The sequence below is a fragment of the Toxorhynchites rutilus genome, chromosome 2 (genome assembly GCF_029784135.1).
Source record: "Toxorhynchites rutilus septentrionalis strain SRP chromosome 2, ASM2978413v1, whole genome shotgun sequence".
Classification (NCBI taxonomy): Eukaryota; Metazoa; Arthropoda; class Insecta; order Diptera; family Culicidae; genus Toxorhynchites; species Toxorhynchites rutilus.
In genome coordinates, this window is record NC_073745.1 from 232,354,623 (window position 1) to 232,378,655 (window position 24,033).

Here is a 24,033-nt window from a genome sequence, read left to right on the forward strand (position 1 = left end):
CACCCCATTTTTTTAATTTCTTCAAATTGAAAGAATCGTCCTGAAATCACTGAAAAATGTATTTTTTGACATTTTCATACGAAATAGAAGTGAAACACACTATCTTACGTAAATTAACTCAACTTTGACGAAAAAGCACGCAATTTTACAAAACAAAGGGGGACAAAAAACGATTTTTTAAAGAAAAATGGAACAAATTTCATCTCGATTTATTTCTAACTAAAAAAGTAAAGTAAAGTAAAATTCTGCTGCATGGGCATGCAATACTTAGCATAGTGTATTATCAACACTATGTTTACATTGGGGTACCTAATTACCCGCATACCGAATTTTCACTTTGGAATGAAATCTATGAAATTTGTGATTAAAATCTCGATATACTTACTCGAATTCGTTGAAGAATATCAATTTCTTGATCCAAATTAGCTTTAATATTTGAAATCGGCTCACTATTCGATTTTTAATGATTTTTCCAAAGAAACACATGAAAAATTTTCGAGATTTTAAAAACAACAAAACTTGATTTTTTTTTTTAAACACAGATATTTTGGGTTTTGGCATCTAACGTTTGTTACTACATTACTAGAACACTTTTTTTATTCACGACCAGAGTGCGCTCATTAGCGCCGAAGATCCGGGTGGATACCAAATTACCCACGGGGTACCGAATTTGTACCAGTTCCTCTATGTTTAAACACAATGAAAGCGTTTAACTTAAAACGTTTTTTTCTTATTTTATTTCAAGTTGACTTACACACGCCCACAGGCGATTATATGTTTGTTCCATCATCATCATTGTTCCATACTTCCATAAAAAAAAATCTAACAACTTGAAATACTATCGAACTAAGGTGAAACGAATGGTAGTTTGGCCGGATACCAGATATCGGATATCCGATGGAGGTGGTAAATCGTTACATGACGTCAATGTTCTTGGAACGTTCTCAGGCATCAGAGATTAACTTGCAGGTTTTAAGAAAGGTCTGGGAATTATAAATTTGAACAAAATTCTTCTTGTGTCGATGTACGGTACCAACGTGAATTGGTTATATTACGCGAGCTGCAGCTGGACTTTCAAAATGGAGAAAAGCAGGCAGCTTCGGTTTGCATATTTTACACGGTTCATCAATAGATTGATGGATTCAAAAAGACTCGCAAAATTTTATGACAGACAAATATCTTAAACTTTCGTGTGGGATGTGGAACACTGATTTTAAAGCTTACGAGGCATTGATATATCCTTGATCTTGCCGTCGTTGATTCCGGTACAAAAAATCGCTGGAAAACGATTCGAGGAACTTTTGACTATTGGTCCTATTGACCTTTTGGATTTTTGAAGGATTTTGAACGTAAAGGGTGTGTCACATCAAATTGCATCACGGAAAAAACGCAGTAGAAATTTAATTTTTAGGAATTATATCTTCAGCTTTCGGTTATAATCAGATAAGAGTGTATAGATCACGTTGGCCATGCTTCACTGTCAATTTTTCGGAAATTTGGAAAAATGTCGTCGAACGAAAAAGAGCGTCGTGAATTAATCCTGTGCACTCATTTCGAGAATCCGGAGTTGTCACATCGGGACATCGGTAAGATGCTGGGAATCGTCCAATCCACGGTCAGCAGAGTACTAAAACGATACTTCGAGAACCTAACCATCGACCGGAAGGTGAAGAACGGCAAAAATGGATGCTCCGTCAGTGAAAAAGATCACAAGCGCGTAGTTATGCACTTTAGACGTGATCCGAGAAGTTCGGTCCGGGATGTCGCCAATAAGCTGAATTTGTCAAGTTCATTCGTCCAGCGGACCAAGCAGCGGGAGGGCCTGCGTACATACAAGATTCAGAAGGCTCCTAACCGCGACGAAAGGCAAAACATGGTGGGGAAGACGTGAGCCCGGAAGCTGTACACCGAAATGCTGACGAAACCGCATTGCCTGGTAATGGACGACGAAACCTACGTCAAAGCGGACTTTCGTCAGCTGCCGGGCCTGTTGTTCTTCTCCGCAGAGGACAAATTCAGCGTTCCGGAGGAGATTCGCAAGCAGAAACTATCCAAGTTTGCCAAAAAGTACATGGTGTGGCAAGCGATCTGCTCTTGCGGAAAGCGGAGCGCCCCCTTCGTGATGACCGGCACGGTAAACGGGCAGGTTTACCTTAAGGAGTGCCTACAGAAGCGCTATTGAAGCAGCACGAGGGCCCGACCATCTTCTGGCCGGATCTCGCTTCGTGCCACTATTCGAAGGACGTGTTTTAGTGGTACGAAGCCAACGGGGTCACCTTCGTGCCAAAGGAAATGAACCCGCCCAACGCGCCGGAGCTTCGCCCAATAGAGAAATATTGGGCGATTATGAAGCAGGCCCTCCGGAAGAACCCAAAAGTTGTCAAATCGGAGGCGGACTTCAAGAGAAAATGGATTTCTGTTCAAAAAAAACTACAACCTGACGTTGTACAGAACCTTATGGACGGGGTAAAGAGGAAGGTGCGAGCATACGGGCTTGGGCTCGAAGTATGAATAAAAAGAAAATACCAAAAATTGTTTATTAGTTTTTATTTTACTGTCTAAAATTTTCAAAAGGATCGGTCTACTGGGCGAATTTCTACAGCGTTTTTTTCCGTGATGCAATTTGATGTGACACACCCTTTATCAGCGGAGCTCCAGCAGACTTAGCACTGAAACAATATTGATAGCAACAAAACCTTTCGTCTGTCTCTCGTGTGGAAACCCCAACGTTGAGAGAGCTTTTCCAATAATATCCATTGTTTTTAGAACAAATTAGTGAGAAAACGGCTGTGCTATGCGATGAGTTTATGATGGTATGCTTCACTTTGGAAGGATAGTATCAATAAAAATGTTGAGCTACTTAAATCAACGGGAAAATTCTCATTCTCTTTATCTAACAGACAAGGAAAGTTGGAAGAAAGAAGCGCTAAATGAGTTAATTGATGAGTAAGTGAACCATACTAGAGTTCAAGGGTCCCTTAAGATAACTTTGAACTGTATTAGTGAATCCATTTTTTAATCTCCTCCTCAGTCGTCGTTTAACTCAATTAAACATCAATAACAATTAATTTATTGAAAGATATTTCGGTTCTCTTACATGGGCCTCCCCCAGGGCTCATGACAACTATTCTCTCAGTGATGGAGTATGGCAGTTTTTGCTTTCAATCAGCTGCCAAAACACATCTCATTAAACTCGAGCGAATTCAGTATCTTTGTCTCCTTATTGCGTTGGGATGTATGCCCTCAACGCATACCATGAGTCTCGAGGTTTTGGCAGTCGTACTCCCACTAAAAGATCGCTTCAATTTACTATCTCTTCGGTTCCTCATCCGGTGTGAGGTTATGAACCCATTGGTGATCGGAAATTTTGAGCAGCTGATCGAGCTAAATCTTTGCTCCGGATTCATGAGTTCATATCATGAATTCATCTCCATGCAGGTTGATCCTTCTCCGTATTGTCCCAGCCGTGTTTGTTTTCCTGACTACATCAATTCTTCTGTGCATTTTGATCTGTCCATGAAGCAAAATATCCATTGAATTCCAGATTATCTTCGATCAAGGATCGTTCCAACGATCTTCGATGCAAAGTATGGGGGTATCAATTGTGATATTACTTTACTGATGGCTCCTTTATGAATGAGTCCGTAGGATTTGGAGTGTTCAACGAATTTTTAGCACCTCACACAGTCTTCAATATCCTTGCTCAGTATATTTTGCTGAATTGGCAGCGATACACTGGGCGCTGGACAGCGTCGCCTCACGACCTGTTGAACACTATTACATTGTAACGGATAGTCTTAGCTCTGTCGAAGCTATCCGTTCAGTGAGGCCGGAAAAGCAGTCGCCGTACTTCCTTGAGAGAATACGAGAAATTTTGAGTGCTTTATCCAGACGCTGTTATGACATTACCTTTGTCTGGGTCCCTTCACATTGCTCAATTCTGGGTAATGAGAGGGCTGACTCATTAGCAAAGGTAGGTGCAATTGAAGGCGATATTTATCAGCGTCAAATCTCTGCGTTTGTGGCCGAGGTTACCACGACATCGAACACGTTGTTTGGTCGTTTGAGGTGTATCTTGTCACCAGATCGAATTTAGAAAATTACCTTTAGGCCCGAGGAAGACAACCCAATGTGCCGGTGAGAGATGTGTTGGCTCGCTTAGATCTTGATTACATGTCCCAAATATATGTTTTCGTTAAAGCTATCGGTCTTCGTGTCTGATTGTCCCTATATCCTTACACCCTGCTTTTCTTCTTTTGCAAGCAATTGGTCCCCTTGCTATAAACAGGAAAATAAGATGAAATGTAAATTCACAATAGACGTACGGATAGATTTATGAATTGAGTGTGTATGATTATCAACATTGTAGTAATTTCCTTATATCCCATCCTTTTCCTGAAATAAAAAATAATTAAAAAAAACTTTTTAAGTTAAACGGTTTAATGCACTAAAAGCTAGAAAATAATTAGGCAAGTAGCAGTTGGTAGGTGTCACATCCCTTCCTTCATTAATCTGAGGCAATGATGAGACTGAAATAAAATCGTTGGCATATGATGAAACAACTAACTTTGGATAATGGAAATCCGATGTGCCCCACGATTTTATTTCAGTCTCATCATTGCCCTAGATTAATGAAGGAAGGGATGTGATAACTATTAACTGCTACATGCTCAATTATTTTCTAGCTTTTATTACATTAAACCATTTTACTTAAAAAAGTTTTTTTTTACTTTTTTATAAGTACTAAACGTAAACGTATAAGTAAATGTACTAAACATTATCTGTATTATACTTCTGTAGTATACTTCTCTACAATAAAACCATTCAACTTTTTTTTTTATTTTTATTTCTTCTCTATTTTTATTCGGAATATTTTGATGATGTACTGTAGTCTATTGGTCATATCATTTCGTTCGATACCGATGTTGAGGGGATTACAAAAAAATACATACACCTTTTTGAATTTATGTTCTTCATAATGTAGTATGTTCTCCAATTCAAGCCATTCAGCCATTTTTACCGGCGGCCAAATTGGATTTTTCAAGATAATGGAATACACAGTATTATAATGCCAGCAGAGATAAAGTTTGTTCCAAATTTCAGATCCATAATCCATATTTTGAATTTCCCTAAATAGATGTGATCTACTGATCAAGCCCCTTCACTTGATACCCATTATGATGGGGTTTGTTTTGAGAAAATATGTAATCCGCCATTTCATGGTGGTAGCCATCTTGGATTTGCATTTTTTTAAATAAATAATTGTGTTCTATTAGTCAAGCCCTTCCATTTTATACCTATATTGATAGGGTTTGGGAAAAACTTATATTTATGCAGTTTTGAGAAAATATGTAACAGCCATTTTGTAGCGGCCGCCATCTTGGATTTTTGAAATCATGAAATACGCAGTTTCATAATGACTGCAGAGATAAAGGTGTGTTCCAAATTTCAGATCAATCGGTCACACATTACTAACCATAGATTTAAGAAAATTGTTTATATATATATATATATAGTTTTAAAACTATATTTAAGAATTCGGCTTCTTTAAACTTATGTAACTGAGCCTGTAAAAATAAACGAATTTAGCTGATTGAGTTGAGTTGATTGGGTTATTATAGAGCAGGCATTCCCGCACGATGAGGTCAGTTTGCTTAGGTTTATTATTCTATTGAAAGTACTAGTCACGAGGGAGACCCAATTTCTGAACGGGATACTGCAGGCTACTGATTCAAAGAGATTAGTTTTCGGCTCATCCGTATAAAAGACCTTGTTCCAGAACCTTATATGGATGCTTCACTTGCCTAATTGATTAACTTCATTTCTTGAATATTATTCAACTTTAGTATCAAAGCACTTGATTAGCCCCTAGCTTAGGGTGGCAGTGAAAACGGTCATGTAAAATTTCAAAAACCGACCATGTACATTTTGTATATTGGACCAAAGAAATGAGCTGTGCAAAATTTTAGCTCAATCGGACATGATTTAGCCTCAAAACTCTCGAAGTTTTTATTTTTTTATTCTCGAAAATCTTCTAAGGGGCGAGTAAAGAAAATTTAGAAAATCGAAATTTTTTTGTCCATGCCAAATGACTTGAAAATGCAAAAAAAAAGTCGAGATCTGGGGTTATCTCGAAAAAAAAATTTTGGCTGAAAATCAACTTTTTGGGACTTAGTCTGAGTGGCCAAAAAATCAAAACTTTGAGTGTTTTGAGGCACCCCTAAATCATGTCAGATTGAGCACAGGTCATTTTTTAAGGCCAATAAACCAAATGTACATGGTCATTTCTTTAAATTCGATAATTATTTTTTTCCACACCTTCATTGCCTCTCAGGTTAAGTCCCAAAAGATCGATTTTCGGGCAAATTTTTTTTTCGAGATGACACCAGATCTCGACAATTTTTTTGCATTCTCAAGTCATTTGGCATGGACAAAAAATTTCGGTTTTCTAAATTTCCTTTACTCCCCCCTTGGAAGATTTTCGAGAATAAAAAAGTAAAAACTTCGAGAGTTTTGAGGCACCCCTAAATCATGTCCGATTGATCTGAAACTTTGCACAGATCACTTTTTTGGGCCAATAAACAAAATGTACATGGTCGGTTTTTTGAAATTCGATGATGAAATTTTTCCCATATATCCATTGCCAATATCTTGTTTTATGGAGTTAATCGATTTGGCAATTGAAGTATCCATATATGCCTAAGAAAACTATAGTTGTTTCTTTATATTCACCTTTGAGATGAAATACATTTCACGGAAAACACGACCTTTCAGATTATTTCTGTATGTTGCTCTTCGGACAGTGTCTGGGCAGACAGGTCTTCCAATGATGCCGGTTACTTCGGTAGTCAATTTAGGAATGTTTGTTTTAGGGTTCTTTCGCAATGTTTGCTCAATGATTCGTTCATCATCAAAAGCCATCAGAAGATAGAATCCGTTTGCGTCCTCTACCCGGGAGATTTTCCTTGGTTCCTTCGCATTACCGCTTGTTTATGATTTTCTTTACAGTACAATGGGTTCTTCCGACCGCAGCTGCTATTTCCCGCATTGTACGTATAACAATATATTTTTCTTTCCTCTTACTTGCCATTTTGATAATAACTTTTTCAAAGTTTGGTGTTGACGTCACACACTGACGAAAAAAGTACGCTAATTCGCAAAGATCTTACTAAAAAGCTAATTTGTTTGGAGAAATTTAAGGTGTACACTCAATGTGGCAAGGCTTAGAATAGAGATTGTTTTCAATTTTTTTGGAATAAATAATTGGCAAAAAACTTTCAGATCGGCTTTAGTGTTGAAATTTATTATCGAAAGCGTCACTCGTGAATATGAAGGAGAATTAAACATTATCTTCAGTAAACCTACAGTCTATCGCAAAATTGAGTGTACAAAATCTACTTGACGATACTTTCCATTTATTTGGTAAAATATTAAATAATATTTTGAATAAATTGATCCTTTTGATGCATATTTATTACTCACACATTTAACTAGCAGTACGTGCAATAAAATTCCAAGGAATGTTTTTTGTTAATTATTTATTCCTAAAAATTGAAAACAATCGCAATCTCAATCTTGAGTGTACACCTTAAATTTCTCCGAACCAATAAGTCTTGTGAGTAAGTTTCTTTTCGAATTAGCGTACTTTTTCATCAGTGATTGGTGTCAACACTTAACCATTGCTTGGGCAGTGTTGGTTTTTGTATTTTATTGACGTTTGCATTTTTTATCAAAATGGCAAGTTAGAGGAAAGAAATAGATATTGTTACACTTACAATGATAATAAATATGAATTGTTGTGGAAATAGATTGCAGGAAATAGCAGATATAGTCGGAAGAACTTACTTTCCAGCAAATAAAATCACAAACAAGTGGAAATACGACGGAACAATGGAAAATCTCCTGAGTAGAAAACACAAACGTATCCTATCTACTGATGATGAACGAGTAATTATGCGAACATTGCGAAAGAACCCTATAACAAACATTCCTAAATTGACTACCGAAGTGACCGGCATCATTGGAAGCCCTGTCAGCGCAGATACTGCCCGGAGAGCAGCATACAGGAACAATCTGAGAGGTCATACTGACCATGAAAATTATTTCATCTCAAAGGTGAATATGAAAAATTTTAAGGGGTTGTATCTAAGACACGACCGCATATTTTCGACGTAGAACTACGCAATTGCATTATGCAATCCACTTGTTTACCACTTCGAATATTATTTTAGAATGCATCGAAATTTTTGTAATGAATTATGTTCTTCGTTACAAATAAATTTGATGAACGTCCTTTTACGTCCTTTTACTAGGACTACCAAAATATGTCAACGGACAAATTCCGAACGATCATTGTATTTTACGTTTCCCTTACGAAATTATTGCACATCTCATGTTTACATAGTTCTCGAACCGCGAAAGTTCATTCACCTCTAGTGTCTGAAATGACGATGTTGCCAGGCTTCTAAGTTTAAAAGTACGTTTAGGGAAACATATTCCGGTCTGCACAACGACAAGCGTGTACAAAAGTACTCAACACCAAAAAATAACCCCTACCTACATGTATCTGCAAAGCGGATTCCCCCAGGCACATTAATTTTGAAGTCCGTGTTAGGGAAACACAGCTCGGTGGGAACAAAAATACCTCCTACTTGCATGCATATTTGCAAAACGGATTTCCACAGGTACATCGGTTTTGAAGTCTGTGTTGGGGAAACCGTAAATCGAGCCAATCAAAACTTGGCAGTTAGGACGTTTAGATAACACTTGACATTTTACAGTAATTCAATTGTTCATCTCATGAAAAATAAAATTTTATTAATTTTGATAGACGCGTAGAAATATTTCCCATCAATTGATGCAAACATTTTTCCGATCTGTTAAGAAATGTTCGAGTTATAAGCATTCGAAATACGGGTAGAGTTGCAAACAAATCGGCAAAATAAATGTATGGGAAAAAAGGTATTTCCAGTTTTCATGCATTTAAACCGTTTAGAGATTAGCGAATTGTAATGTATAGTATATCAAATAAATTTTAGAGAATTTCCGATTCGATTGGTATGCAAATCATGAGAATTCGTTCACAGTGAAAATAGTTATTAACGTTAACTTTATTTCATAAAAACGTGACCTGTTTTCTGATTTGGCACCCTTCCTGAAAGACGTAGTTTTACGTGAAAAAAAAACAACTATAGTTTGCTAATGCATGTGTAAACAGACCTAAGGAGTTCTGGAACAAGGTCTTTCATACGAATGAGCCGGAAACCAATCTCTTTGAATCGGATGGAAGACAGATGGTGTAGAGAAAACCAGTATCGGTGTTCCAGGTTCAGCATTTGGTTCCCACAGTATAACACGGGGGCGGTAGCCAGATAATGCATGGTACTTTGGCGGTTTCTGGATCTGGAACCATGAAGTTTATCGATTCGACGATGGACAAAATGGCTTACTTGATCTTCCTGAAATGTAACCTGCAGTCTCCGGTTCTGAAATTGGGTCTCCCTCGTGATTACTACTTTCAACAGAATAATGACTCGAAGCAAACTGACCTCATCGTGCGGGAATACCTGCTGTAGAATGTCCCAATCAACTCAAAACACCTCCGCAATCACCGGACTTCAACACTATCGAGTATCTATGGTGGGGAATCAAGAACCATTTGAAGAATATAAATCCAGGGTACAAAGCGGAACTCAAAACGACGATTACGGAAGGCACGTCAGTCTACAGTGTTCAGAAATCTCGACACGGCGCTTGCAAAAAGTGCTGGACGCCAAAGGGGGGCCATAACAGATACTAGGGGATTGATTTTTGTTATCTGTTAACATTTCTGAACTGATTTTAATTTTCTTTTTAAGAAAAACTTAAACTGTACACTCAATTTTGCTATTTCTTAATTGGAGATTTTTTGTTTGTATATGAAATATGAAGTAGAAATATGACAATTTTAATTTTTTTCTTGTCACTACATGAAAGTGAAATGGATCAATTTTACGATGAATATGAGTCGCATTTAATTATTTACTTTTTAACACCGAAAAACTCAAAAATAACAAAGCCGCATGAGGTGTATACTCAATTTTGCGATTGACTGTACCAACTAAATCCTACAAAAACTACACCTTACAACAAAGAAACTGTTTCCTGATGGCACTCTCCAATGTTTTCGTGATTGACAGCTAATAATGGCTCGCCTTCACTTCCAAGTAATCTCGTCAAATTTGCGGCTATTTTCACCTAAACCTGTCGCGCTTAAACCAGTTCGCCAGCCGAGTCTTATTTTTAGCAAACCCATCTTACTACTATGCGAAAGCATCTCATCAATATATTTTCAATGCTCATTTTTGTGGTGGTATTGGTGGCTCACCATCCTATCAATCTGGTGACACTTTCTAGAATTGGGAGCTTGCTGCCTATTCCGTGTTGTTTAGAAAATTTGTTGAGATGGAATTCGGGGTGACACAGTATGAAGTGTACCAATTCAACACCCAATATCGTGATGACTCTCACACAGAAAGTTTTTGACAATTGTTAAAACTTTCCAAAGTAATTATTCTAACGTTTCGGAGCCGGAGGTATATTTTAATTCAATAAAACTCATACTGCCATCCTCCAACAGGAATACGGGGAAAGGCTGATGTTATTTATAGCATTATTTAACAGGATTGCCCTGCGGCAACATTTCTTGACACCCGCAACGCATATGTTTCAAATGCAAAATTATTCATCGTAGCAATAGTTGTTGTCGAGTTCATAACACCTCTCGGTTTAGAAATTTTGTGCTACGCTAGCGTGAAGCTGGTACCGTATCACCGTGACTCTTCTAAATTCATTCTCGTGGCAGGGCCGTCCAAAATGTGATTAAAAGTGATTTACAAAACGAACCAACCCACCCGATGCATGGTTATATGGTTCCAGTTCTTGTTTTCGCAACTGAATATTTATAGTATTTCAACCTGCAGTTAATTTATAGTTTCACTCACCGGTCAAGTATATCAATACTGGTAATTACGCTGAAGGACACAGCAAATACTTTTCCATAAATAATTTACATTTCTGATCACGCTCCAAAGTAAATAATTACGTAACTGAAACTAGTGACAAAGAGCACAATTTTCTCCATTTCATGTCGATGTTTTCCGTTTTCTCCGCCGTCGCTGCTATCAAACAACTTAAATATTACAAACAGAACAACGAATGTACCTACATCGGGCAACTATTTCAATCTCGAGACACACCGTGCTTGAGTCCGACGGTCTGAGCAGCGCTGGGAAAAGCTCGCCGTCCGTGAGTCCACTTCCCGGCCGCTCCCGGTGCCAGTTGTTGCTGTGAAAGCGGGGAAAAGTTCGAGGACGAAAAGTAAATACGAACGCTATTTTTTCCTCTTCTCCAGCGGAATCTGCTGGAATATAATGAGTTTCTCGTTTGTTTTATTTCGTTTTATTTTTTTTTTTGCTTTCACTCCTTGAACTGAACAGCCTGAAAAATATCCGCAATATTTTGCCGTCCAAGCGCATTTCCAACTTCCGTCGAAGTGGACGAGGCGAAATTCTTAATAATTCCCAACAGCTGGAGGGAAATGAGTCGCCCGTCAAATGGGTGGCGGCCTGCCTGTCCTTGTGTTGTCAGGGCGTTGGGCTCAAGTAAGGCAAGAGGAGAGCAAAAAAAAACAGGATCCACCATCGCTTGATTAAATTATGTCGTTCATAAATTAGCCCGACTCTGACCGAATCCGTTTATGATAGCGAATCGGGTCAGTGGATTTATGATATGCTGTGTGTATGGGCTTCCTTCAAATAGAGAGAGGATGGAATTTATTAGTCCCTAAAATTGACGACCAGTTGCTCAGACAATTCAATTTGCTGATAAGCAGAAGCCTGGGTAATAATAATTTGTTTGAAAACAGAACATGGAAAAATATGTGTGTAGATAAAAAATTTGATTAATTACGAACAAGTTCTATTAAGTTGTTCAAGATTTTTTCTTGTCGTAGGACTTTCGCTAGGGGGGCCAACTCTCGTGACATTATGTAACATTAACACTCCTGTACTCGCGCGGATAATCGTAACTCGTGTACTCACAGACTGGGCGCGCCTCTGTATTTATTCAAATAAAAACATATGATTGAATGAAAAAACTGCAGAAAATATTTTTTCTTTAACTTCATTCAGTTTTAATAGTCATTTCATTCAGCCACCTCTTTCATTCTCGGTCTGTCAGACCTATGCGCGAGTGTAGCAAAGGTAATAACTCTTCTCCACCAATCCACAATGGTCCAGGAAACGTATTTAAGTGGAAATTTGCATCTAGAGCTCGACAGATATTTCTTAGACAAAAACGGTCTTCGACAAAATTGTTGTGCCCTTTAAAAATTGCGAGTCTATGGAAATTTTTAAACGTATTAGGGCCATAGTTTCTTATCGTAGTACTTTTGTTCGAAAGGGAATGCTTATAAGCTTATATGCTTAAATTAGTTACCTTTATTATCATATGTTATACTGTCAACGTGTTAATTTATTTTTTTTATCCCATTTATTTATTTAAGGCTCATTAGCAATCTAGCTGTAACAGAGCCGAATTTTAATCGTGTACATGTCACATGGTTATCATATCTATAATTAGCACATTACACAGTTGCCATTCGCCAGTATTCCTTCTATACCATTACATATGGTACATTCACACAGTAGCCATTTAGGCGTAAGAGTATTCTTTCTGTTCTTCCATTATCCAGTTGGACCACCGGACAGCGGAGACAGTTGCTTGATCATTGTTGAGTTATTTATAGAACAGTAGCCCGATGTGTCTGGCAGAGCAGAGCAGTTGTATGGATGAATCGATCTTATTTCGACCGTGGATCGATCTCCATCGCTGATGATTGTTGCGTGGACGTAGCTATTCTGTAAAAACACAAAGATGGTCAATGAGGGTCCTGAGTTTTGAACTCACGATCGATCGCTTATTAAGCGAACGCGCAACCAATGTGGCTACGGAGACCCCCAACGTGTTAATGTTGTCAAAAATAAAGTGGCCAAAATTTAGGCGATATAAAAAATCATAGCTCAACAATGTTATAGTCCAAGTTATTTCAATCAACATTGTATTTTTTTGACGTAGAACTACGTCTTTCATTAAGGGTGTCAAATCAGAAAACTGGTCACGTTTTTATGAAATAAAAATAACGTTAATAACTATTTTTGCTGCGAATGGATTTTAACGATTTGCATACCAATCGAATCGGAAATTTTCTAAGATTTGTTTGATATGCTATACATTACTATTCCATAGTCTGTACACTCTGTCAACTTCTATAAGACCAGCCTGATTCTATTTCGTTGCAACACAAACAGTTAAAATTTCAACAAGATACATTCATACATTGTAGAATGCTTAGAATAAAGTATATAGAACGTCAATTCCGTTCAAAAGAGTTTTTTGTTTATTAATATGTTTTGTAAATATGATAATTTTAGCTGTCCGGTTTTCAATCCTATAAGACCACTTCAAAATTCATAAGTATTATCAATGAAAAATTCAAAACGATAGGCTGATTTACATGTTAATAATTGGTAACCTTGCCATTTCGACTATTTACCAAATTCTGTTGAACGGATTTCTCGATATTTTTCCATTTTTTCCGAAATTGCGACCTTGAGTTCTTCAATCGTGGTGTACAGTTTTCCCTCAGTGTAGATTCTGCGTACAAGCATCACCCCCATAGATTTTCAACAGGATTCAAGTCTGGAGAGCGAGCCGGCCATTCCAAAAAAATAGGTTTTTTGTCCTTAATCCATTGCTTAGTTTACTTGCTGGTATGAATAGAAGCATTATTTTGCTGGAATGAGAATTTTTTTTGACGATATCCACGCAAAAACGGTAGAAGAGAGGATTCCAGAACATGTGTGAAAGTTATCTTGAGCTTTCCGGTTGCACAGAATCCCGCCCAAACCATGCACGAGCCTCCACCAAAATCCCTGGTTGAAAAATACGGTTCCTTTTACCGTAAATCACACCAGTACCCGTTGATACCATCAGGACCATCCAAAATGAACTTGTTTTCGTCAGTGAAAACAACCTATATATTGATGAACTTTTCTTTTTAGCAAAATGTATTCTTTTGGAAACATTCTTTGTCACAACATACCATGTCCCACTGTCGGTTCATGTGAGCTTTGGCAAAACTCAGACGTCTTCCGAGATGATATGGTGTAAGATGAGGAATTTTAATCTTTTAAGCCCTCTTAATGTGAAGATTTTTTAACAAAATTTGATGAATTGTCACCTGAGCAGTTAAGTAGTTGAAATATTGCTTTATTTGCACATGCGATTGTGAGGTATTCGAACCTCACTTCTTCTTCTTACCGCATCCTTGAGGACTCGCCAAATAATTGAACACTACTCGTTTGGATCGTCCAATACGACGATAAATTTCTCTGATACTAACATTTTCTTGGTGAAATGCATCGATTTGTCTCTCTTCTCTCTCCGTGAGGACTTTTCCCTTCTTCATTTTCCAGATTTAATTGATCAAAACAACTAAAACAACGAAAAATGTAACTGGTCTTATAGAAACTTGACAGTTGAAAATACAAAAACATTCGTTTACGCTCAGCGCTTGCACACACACATATGAAAATCATGCAGTGTATGGTAGTCACCAATACCTACACACTAGAATATAAATGGAAGCATTGTTTATTCACAATGACACAAATTAGCAAGATCATCACCTGGTCCTATAGAAGTTGAACTGAGTGTATATGGTTTAAATTGATGAAAAATTGGAAGCATCCCATTTCCTCATACATTTGTTCTGTCCATTTGTGTGGTTTCCCGAACAGAGCTGTCCATAACGAGCAACTTATCGACGAACAACGAAGGGGGAATCGTAAGATTTAAAGTCTCCGTGAACAAAGGAAAAGAAGAAGAACAAAGGGGAATATTTGCCTAGAGCAGGGGTTCTCAAAGTGGTCGATATCGACCCCTTGGGGTCAATTACGGTTTCCCAGGGGTCGATGAGATCTATAGATCGATCCCTATTAATTAACCCAAGTTCATATTTGAAACATTCAAGATACTGCATAGTTTGTGTTACGTGAACCAACTTGCTATAACAATGACTAATATAATAGTAGAGAGTATTGTTTTTGTAATTTGTTTTAATAATTATTAATTACACCTGATATTTACTGAATTTTACGTCTATTTCTTGATGAGAAGATTACGTCGAGTGGCTATAGGGGTCGATGGTATCACTTCAACCTGTAAAAGGGGTCTCTGGCCAAAATAGTTTTAGAATCCCTGGCCTAGAGTATAAACAGTGGATCTCGCTGAGGCAAACGTTCATTCTTCGTGAGGACACCGACTGGACAACAGCGTTGCTGGGTGAGCTGGACGGCGAGAGATCGAGTGCCTTTCTCAAGGTAATGGGGATGGAGGAGTAATATGAGGAAACAGTAGAGTTTTCCAAGGACTTTTTTGCAGGCTGGACACGAATGAACTAAAGAAGTTTAAAGTCTCTTTAATTCAACAAGGAAAGGAAAGGCAAACGTTCAGTATTGTTCTAGATACGAACCAATAAACATCGCTTGTTCTTCCTTGTTTTGCGCCATCACATGTCTTCGTTTCGGACTGAGCTGTGGACGCGACCAAGTTACTCACTCGCTGATGTCTCTGGCATTGCAGTAATTGCATCAAACTGACGCCATTGCATTAATGTTTTGAGCTACACGATTGTGTGGGGAATCATCAAGCTAGGCTATCGTCGGCTCACCAAGAAAATAATTGTTCTAGATTTCTGCCTGTGATTTGGTTTCGAATGGCGGTAGCAAAACTCTTTCCACTAAGGATAATAGCCAAGCTAATCTAGACAGGCAATATTAGTAGAAAGGGCTTCTGTTGAGAAGAACGTAAAACGGTGTGTAAGTGTGTGTATATTTAGTTGCTTCAAGCCATCGATATATAAACATTTGTGTGCGTACGTGCGTGCTTCATAATCCGTACGTAAAAATAGTGCATCTTCGCTACCCTGAAACCCCATTTGTATCTGCCCTCGTGTGCATTGAAGGTGCAAATTATGCAGCCGTAATGATTAATTTAAATAAGGAGGGGAGATAGCGGGAGGGAAATATTTGCGCTAGGGTATAAGTAATAAATCTCTTCTGAGGCAAATATTCAGTCTTTTTCCAAGCCGTTAACATTGTTTGTTTTCCGTCACCATAAAAGCTTCGTTGGTGTCCTTGACATTGCATCAATGCATTGAACTGACGGTATGGCGAAGCGAAAACATTATTTGGAGAATACCAAGGATCTTGAATGTCGTGCTGCAATGTTATAAGTTATTCGGGTTCTAATCTTGATCATAATGAAGCAATGCTACTCTTTTCGAGGTTGTTCAGATTAACAGAAACAGATGATTCTGTTTAGTTAGTCACCATGAAAGTAAATGTTGTAATTTTGTATGTGATTTGGTTTCGCTGCGCTTATCTTCTTCTTCTTCAATGGCACTAATGTTCCTAGAGGAACTTCGCCGTCTCAACGTAGTATTACTTGCGTCATTTTTATTAGTACTTAGTTGAGATTTCTATGCCAAATAACACGCCTTGAATGCATTCTGAGTGGCAAGCTCTAGAATACGCGTGATCACAGTGCAAGTCGGAGGAAATATCTTTGACGAAAAATTCCCCCGACCAGAACGGGAATCGAACCCGAACACTCGGCATGTTAGTTATGACGCTAACCACTCGGCCAAGGGAGCGTCATAACGCTTATCTTGAACATGAGAAAGTAATGCAACTTTTTTCTGTTATGTATAAAGATTTTGTGATATTTTTCATTTTTCCCTGAACTCATTCACACAAAAGTGGTCGGTGATGTTAATAAACAAAAGTTCGAAAAAATAATTTTGGGATTTTTTCTACATGATTTATTAGGTTAAGACCGATATGTGCAATTTCGTCAAATATAACATGAATGGTTTCATTTTCTCCGACGGCTGGAAGTAGAATGCATTCATTATCGTTATCGGGAATTAAATCTACTTTATTTTTATCGAAGTCGCCATAGATACGCAATTTTATTTCTGGTTCTAGTTTTGTTTTAGTTTTTTTCTGCTATTCGAATCGCCGTCTGAAAAAATAGTTCATACGACTTTTTATGTGTATGTTTAGGTGGGAAATACACAGAAGCACATACGTGTACTTCAATAATTTTGCCCATACATGTTATAATTCTTTATGTTTTTCGGTTATAAGTTCTGCAGAATTGAAATTTGCATTGCGAATTTGCAGAGATCTTGCCGGATCAGGTTAAAATTATTTCCAAAAATTTATTCGCTCCTTACGCTCACATTGAAGTGGCACAGTATTGGGAAGAGATAACATTCTTATTTTACTGTATCGAAACAAATTCATGAACAACTATCAATAGTGCACAATTCAATTACAGCAATAGGAAAATTAATTACTATCCATATTCGAGCAGGAATCATCTTGACATCAACACATTAAAATTGAAGTAAAACTACAAGATACGTATTTGGAAGATCGTCAATAAACTGAGAAAAATTGTGGTTTTCTGTTGGTTCCATTATGCGATATGAGCAATATTTTGCTGGAAATTTTTGATTTCCAAAAGCTGTGTGCACAACGGTTGCCGGATTTGCTATTAATGGACCATAAACATATTCGAATGCGAGTTCCTCAACAGATTTAGAAAGAATAGAAAAGCTTCAGCACTATGAATGAGACTTGTATCTACCACTATGATACCAAATTATAGTAAGAAACTGAGAAGTTGTGTAAACCAGATACTAGAAACCTAGGAATCCGTCCCGGAATCAACCGAGAAGGTATCAGCAGTTTTTTGAGGCCGAAATATTTTTTTTCTCGTAGACTGTCTCAAAACTCTTAAATCAATGAACTCTGATTGTTATTGTTGCATTTTCATGCAAAGAATCGTGCATAAACTAAAACAAAAATAATTTAAAAAACAAATTTTCATCAAAACATCGCACTACGCGTGTTCAACAATACCAAAACCAAGAAAAACCAATGTGTTTTAAACCATAAAATCGTATTTTTCTCATCGTCCGACAAAACCTATTGAACAATCCAATATACTAAAAAAATATTTTCTCTATTTTATTCCAGGTAATTCATTGAATACAGGCAATTCTTATTCCCACAACTACTAATCAGTAAGTACTACAAACAAAGATGGCATTAAGAACAAAACATCGAACTATTGACAATTATCCCACTGATGGATTGCATTCTTCGACGTTTTTCATATTTTTGCTGCCTTATTTCGACTTCAATAGGTTTCACCTAATAAATATTTCAAAAGAAGCCAATTTTTAACTACAGATGATATTTATACTTTTGCGAGTCTGTTCATTCTAGCCCTCTCATTTTTGTAAATCTTTCGCAACTGTAGCTCCCGTTTTCCACCAGAGATCGTACGACATCAACTAAAATAGACTCCATATGTGTACGAAAAAAAAAAACGCAAATGTTCGGCCCTGGGCTATGAATAAAAACTGTTTGTCAATGGTTCAGATTTAAATTAAAACTTAACAAAAACGTTTAAATTTTGTTTCAAAGTATATATTCAATGCTTACTTTAGCAACACTCCTGAGAACTGTCAAAATAGTTCCAAATTTTCAGAACATGGTTCGAATCAACACATCGAAACGTAGATTAATTCCGAAAAAAATGTTTTTCTGAGGCGGACTTACACGGTCAATATTATTGATAATATGATTATATTTGAGAGCATAATGACAGCTGAACATAGCCGACGATGCAGAAATCCGAATTTTCTGATTTTCGAGCATCAATACCGTGACATTTCATATGGATTCATGATGTTGAAGTTTTATCTCACGAACTTCCAGACTGAGCTACCAGATTTGCAAGCGGACATATAATTTTTGTTAGTTTTTTTTTTGCGATTGCAATTAAAGTTTATAAACTTCTGAAATTGTAGGAATCATAAATGAAAGCTTTTGGTTTGGAGAAGTATCAGTTTAATAGCAAAATACGGTACTTTTCACGATACAAATCAAAACCTCCAAGTAAACTGACGATGTGATGGTGAGAGAGTGGATGGAACTTAACAACTTTTCAGGATTTTTGACGTAGGACTACGTCTTTCATTTCTATACCGGGGTGTAAAATCAAAGTTTCGAAAACGAAAGCGTTACGCCGGAGACCGAGATTTTGAGCGTTAATAGCTCCTAAACAACTGAACGGAATGGTATGATAAACAATTCATTCGAAAGATAAAATGTCTACGCGTTATATACTTGTTACTTTTTGATCCAAAAACTTGTTTCAATAGTCTTAAAATTGCTTTCAAAACAGGCTATTGAAATCACCAATCGGTATATAAGCGAACGCCGCTCGGAAATCCACTCAGTTACAATTGAACAGCGATTGGAGCATGTTGTCGCTATTGTGGTGAAGCTCTTCGTTTATCATGAAAGCGCGGATGAACGGTGTCACCAAGAGCCTGTTTGTGCACCTTAGGCCAGAAGGGAATCCATCAGGAGGAGAGTGATGCCACAAACGGTTCCTCGAGAAGACATCGAAGCAGCCGCCACACAGACATACACGCGCGGAACTCTTCGTTTGGATGCCATTCAGCATCGAGGAAAATCTTGAAAGACCTAACGTTGCTGAAAAATACTCTGCCAGTTCCCCTGGGAATTGATAAATACATTGATGCGAAAGAGTTTATTCTAATGTTTCCATATAACACTACAACCAAATACATTTGGTTTTGTGATTTTTCAATCGATCGCAATTGACAGGAAAGCTTCTGAAAATTATTCTTCTCCATCAGTAGAAAATTTTCGTATCCAATATTGTATGCGCGCGCAACGGAAAATGTTTCGCATCGCGAAAATTATATAATTTTCAATCGATTAATGCTCAGTTACCGAAAGTTTCAAACTCAGAGAGTTCATTCGCCTCTAGTTTGCCTTCCGAATTGCCATCGTAAACCACACCTTCTCTCGATTCAATCACGCACAAAAAGCACACTTGAGCGATATTCTGGTGGTGAAACGCATTCATTTTTCGTGAGGACATCGACAATGCAACATCGTAATTGAACGAGCTGAACGTGCTGGACGAGCGGACGGCGAGGGATCGAGGGATTCATTACCTGGCCTGACCTGACCTGAAAGACATGCAGTTTGTTTGGAACTGTGTGGGAGGGCAGAAAAGCCGAGCCATCAGAAGGAGAAGAGAAGGTGACCAAGAGAGTATCAGTATCGAAAAACGGTTCCCCGGGAAGACATCGAAGCAGCCGCCACACACACATATACACGTGCGGATTTTTTTCCGTTTGGATGCCATTCAGCTTCGAGAAAATTCCGGAAAGTTCTAATCGCTGCTGAAAAATAATCTTGCGAAATACTTTCATGCGAAAGAGTTTATTTCAATGTTTTCTATCCATGTAACACTGCGACCGAATATTTTTCAATGAAGTGCTATTAACAGGTGGTTATCGAGTTAGCATTAACCACTGGTGGATTTCGAGAAGAATCGAGGAGAATCCGGAAAGATGTCGTTGCTGCAAAATAATCCAGTTCCCCTTGGAATTGAAAATTACATGCAAGCGAGATAGTTTATTCTAATGTTTTCTATCCATATAATACTGCGACCAAATACATTTAGTTCTGTGATTTTTCAATCCAGTGCAATTAGCAGGAAAGCTTCTGAAGATTATTCCCTATCAATAAGATATTTTCGTATCCAATATTGGATGCAAAAAACCTTGTACCTCCAACGTAACGCTCTCGTTTTCGAAGTCCTCCAAATATTCATTTATTCGTTCATTCAGAATGAATTCAGATTCAACTTCAAACAAATGATCACTAAATCAACGACAGTCCTACGTCATCATTGCGGTTATACCATAGATATAACCCACTTCCTGTTTTTTAACGTTGAACTCCGTTTGCGCTAGCGAGTGGGGCAGCTACTTTAGTCTAAGTTTTGTGTTTCTTCACACTCCGCTATGAAATTTGGAGAATGAGAAGATCTAGGAAAATCACAGGTGAAAAAACATCACGTGTTAATTCAAGCTACAGTAGAACCCCGACTATCCGCGGAATAGTCGGGCAAACTCAACACGAATAACGAAAATCGCGGATGACCTATTAAAGGACAAAAAAAAGAGATGCAAACACGAAAAAAGCTGTTTCAACATAAAAACTATGATTTATCAATACAGAAATCATCAAAATGTCCATCTATAAGGTCGTGTACACCAGTGGCTAAATAATGTAAAAGCCATGACCAAAACAAAAGAGCATGGGCCTACCACTCACTAAAAAATTCCGGAAAGGCCTATTGATTTACTATGGAACTCACAGTCGCGAATAATCCGCACCCGCTCGCGGAGAATCGGGGTTCTACTGTCATATTTATGGAATAAAAACATTTACTTACAGATAATTTAACTTGCATATATTTTCGCAAACTCAAATAATGGCACCTCTGAAACTGGAAGGAAAAGTCTGTATTTGTGAAGCGTGTATTATGATGTGTTTTAGAGAAGGAAAAACGAATTTTAAAGTGTAAATTATGAATGAAAATTTACTTTTCCGAATCAAATTAGTTTTCTATGTGAATACAAATCACTTTTTTCTGCAAGTGGTGAGAAAATCCCATACAAAAATTGTGTCTGAAATTTACGTTATATTATAATAATAATTTTTAGTAGGAATATTTGAAAATTCAAAGGAAATAGGTTAAGTTAGGGTTAGGACTACGCGCTTCAAGTAATTAAGTAATACCAAGTAGAAATTTTACCAATTGAAAATTGTCTTTTAGCCTGATGCCTGGATGCCTAATCTGATGCAGAATAGTTTGGTTCCCAAACTCGAATGTCGCCACTCGCAATCGCGGATACTTTCGTTGTCTCGGGTTGAGGGCGATATTGACCGTGTAAGGTGGAAAAATATTGATTGAGGTTAGATCGGATGTCGAAAGCCTAGCTGTCACGATATTGGAGACACTTATTGTCAAGAATTTTGATCGTGTAAGGTGCCCATTAGAAGCTTTCTTTCATTAGAAGCTTTCTTTGACACTATCGTAAAATCGATCTATACGAAATCATTTGTGCATATCAGGCTGGTGCAATATGTGAGTCGCATGAACATTTGAATTGAATCAATGTACTAAAGCGAAAAATTGTGTTACATGCTGTGAAAAATCGTTCAACAGTAAATCGTATTGGATCGTAATTAATGCCATACTACATCATATTGGGAACTTGACGTATCAAGATTCGCGGTGTCGTATGTACAGTGTCGACGACTGGCGGTGAAATGATGATTTAGGGATGCAACTTGATCTCTATCAGATCACCAGGCCCGAAAACAGCTTTAAATTTCTAAAATTTGAATGACAATTTTTACTTCATGTTATTTGATTACTTGAAACACGTAACACTAAACCTTACTTAACCATTTCTCTACAAATTTCGTGAGATTTCCACTAAAACACAGTCGACAAACAGGAATGACTCATCGGTGCAATTTTCTTAACCAACACACAGTGGTGTCATTTTAAATATTTATACCCAAGCTAATTGAATAATTCATATTTGTAGAAACATAAATGTTTTCATATATACAAATGGTAGTTCGTGAGGCTAGAAAAACAATTATATCCTCACGAATATTTCCCGCCTTTCTTTTTTTTTGTTTGCCTGTAATAAATCGTATATTGTCGTGTATGTATATTAGGGTGCCAATGAAAATGTTCATCTTTAATTTTAAAAAGTTACCCCATAAAAAAAAAGTTCACCACCTCGAAAAAACACTCTATGTCAAATATCAGCTCAATCGGACTTAAGAGAGAGTGGCGCAAAGCGGCCAAAATTTGAGCCTTTTGAAAATCGGGGTTTTTGAAAACAAAATTTTGATGCCAAATGTCATCACGTCGTTTCACGTTTCATCCAAAAAATTGCATGATACGTCGAGATCTAGTGTCGTCTCGAAAAAAAATTATCAAAAATCGACACTCTGGGATTTTTTTTCGGAATACGAGACGAAACGAATGGTTTTGGGTACCAATAAAAATAGTTATCTCGATTTTTCATTCGAAACTTGCTGCGAAATGTTGATTTGCACGATAATATATCCTATGCAAAATATAAGCTCATTCGAACATCATTTATTAGTGTCATAAAGTCTGCTTCATTTAATATTGGAACACAAACAATTGCGTGTAGTTCAGTCATTTATTAACGAATTCATAATTTGTTTTTCATACAAATGTAGCATTTTCTTTACTCTTTCATAAAAAAAATTTAAAAAAATATTCATTGCTGTTTCGAAGAAATTCTCGTACTTTTCCCGTAATACGGCACATTAGGCGGCGCACACCCTTTTCGTCCACCGTTTTGGCGATTTGATTCCACCAGTTCTTCATTTGAGTCATGTTCCTAACAAGTTTTCCCTTTGCATTAAGCCTCCGCTTCGTGATTGCCCAGTATTTCTCTATCGGCCGGAACTGGGGGCAGTTTGGGGGGTTGAGGTCCTTCGGTATTACGCTGACCCCGTTCGTTGCGTACCATTCCATAACCGTTTTGCTGTAATGGCAGCTTGCGAGGTCCGGCCAAAACATTACTGGACGGTCGTGGGCACGAATAAACGGCAGAATCCGTTTCTGTAGGCACTCTTTTTTGTAGACTTCTGATGTAATTGTCTTGTCAGTGAGAAAGACTTTGGTTTTCTGTCCACAACTGCATATCCCCTGCCAAATCATGTACTTGCGGGCGAATTTATCCGCAAACACGAACTTAAATTTTGCAGGTACATCCCCCCGAGCCGTCGCCAAATAAAATTTTTGACCTGGGATTTGCCCAAAGTCCGCCTTCACGTAGGTCTCATCGTCCATCAGAATACATCCGTCGAACTTGGTCAGCACTTGGTCGTACAGCTTTCGAGCACGGATTCTGGCCACATTGTTCTGCTTCAGCGTCCAATTTGGCTGTTTGCTGGCTCGGAATGA

General features: G+C 37.7%; 1 protein-coding gene across 3 annotated transcripts in view; it reads left to right on the forward strand.

Moving 5' to 3' along the window:
• Window positions 1–24,033, forward strand: part of LOC129767205 (uncharacterized) — an 823,328-nt gene that overhangs the window by 403,992 nt on the left and 395,303 nt on the right. The window lies entirely within an intron of this gene.